Below are 1845 nucleotides of genomic sequence, written 5' to 3'. Positions count from 1 at the left end.
AATATGAAGCACTGTTGTCACATGTGCACCAGTGATGAGCATGCGCTGCTTTACCTCCAGCAGGTATACCACTAGATGGATATGAAGCACGGTTGTCACATGTCCTCCAGTGATAAGCATGTGCTGCTCTACCTCCAGCAGGTATATCACTAAATGGATATGAAGCACGGTTATCACATGTCCTCCAGTGATAAGCATGTGCTGCTCTACCTCCAGCAGGTATATCTCTATATGGACATGAAGCACTGTTGTCACATGTCCTCCGGTGATGAGCATGTGCTGCTCTACCTCCAGCAGGTATATCACTAGATGGATATGAAGCACGGTTGTCACATGTCCTCCAGTGATGAGCATGTGCTGCTCTACCTCCAGCAGGTATATCACTAGATGGATATGAAGCACGGTTGTCACATGTCCTCCAGTGATAAGCATGTGCTGCTCTACCTCCAGCAGGTATATCACTAGATGGATATGAAGCACGGTTATCACATGTCCTCCAGTGATAAGCATGTGCTGCTCTACCTCCAGCAGGTATATCTCTATATGGACATGAAGCACTGTTGTCACATGTCCTCCGGTGATGAGCATGTGCTGCTCTACCTCCAGCAGGTACATCCCTAGATGGATATGAAGCACTGTCGTCACATGTCCTCCAGTGATGAGCATGTGCTGCTCTACCTCCAGCAGGTATATCTCTAGATGGATATGAAGCACTGTTGTCACATGTCCTCTAATGAGGAGCATGTGCTGCTCTACCTCCAACAGGTATACCTCTAGATGGATATGAAGCACGGTTGTCACATTACCTCCAGCAGGTATATCTCTAGATGGATATGAAGCACTGTTGTCACATGTCCTCCAGTGATGATAAGCATGTGCTGCTCTACCCCCAGCAGGTATATCTCTAGATGAATATGAAGCACTGTTGTCACATGTGCTCCAGTGATGAGCATGCGCTGCTTTACCTCCAGCAGGTATACCACTAGATGGATATGAGGCACGGTTGTCACATGTCCTCCAGTGATAAGCATGTGCTGCTCTACCTCCAGCAGGTATATCACTAAATGGATATGAAGCACGGTTATCACATGTCCTCCAGTGATAAGCATGTGCTGCTCTACCTCCAAATCTCTATATGGACATGAAGCACTGTTGTCACATGTCCTCCGGTGATGAGCATGTGCTGCTCTACCTCCAGCAGGTACATCCCTAGATGGATATGAAGCACTGTTGTCACATGTCCTCCAGTGATAAGCATGTGCTGCTCTACCTCCAGCAGGTATAGCTCTAGATGGATATGAAGCACTGTTGTCACATGTGCTCCAGTGATAAGCATGTGCTGCTCTGCCCCCAGCAGGTATATCTCTAGATGGGTATGAAGCACTGTTGTCACATGTTCTCCAGTGATGAGCATGTGCTGCTCTACCTCCAGCAGGTAGATCTCTAGATGGATATGAAGCACTGTTGTCACATGTCCTCTAGTGATGAGCATGTGCTGCTCTACCTCCAACAGGTATACCTCTAGATGGATATGAAGCACGGTTGTCACATGTCCTCCAGTGATGAGCATGTGCTGCTCTGCCTCCAGCAGGTATACCTCTAGATGGATTTGAAGCACGGTTGTCACATGTCCTTCAGTGATAAGCATGTGCTGCTCTACCTCCAGCAGGTATATCTCTAGATGGATATGAAGCACTGTTGTCACATGTGCTCCAGTGATGAGCATGTGCTGCTCTACCTCCAGCAGGTATATCACTAGATGGATATGAAGCACGGTTGTCACATGTCCTCCAGTGATGAGCATGTGCTGCTCTACCTCCAGCAGGTATATCACTAGATGGATAT

This window comes from Triturus cristatus, chromosome 1_1 (assembly GCF_964204655.1).
Source record: "Triturus cristatus chromosome 1_1, aTriCri1.1, whole genome shotgun sequence".
NCBI lineage: Eukaryota > Metazoa > Chordata > Amphibia > Caudata > Salamandridae > Triturus > Triturus cristatus.
The sequence above is the reverse complement of the archived record's forward strand: the minus strand, read 5'-3'. Positions refer to the sequence as shown.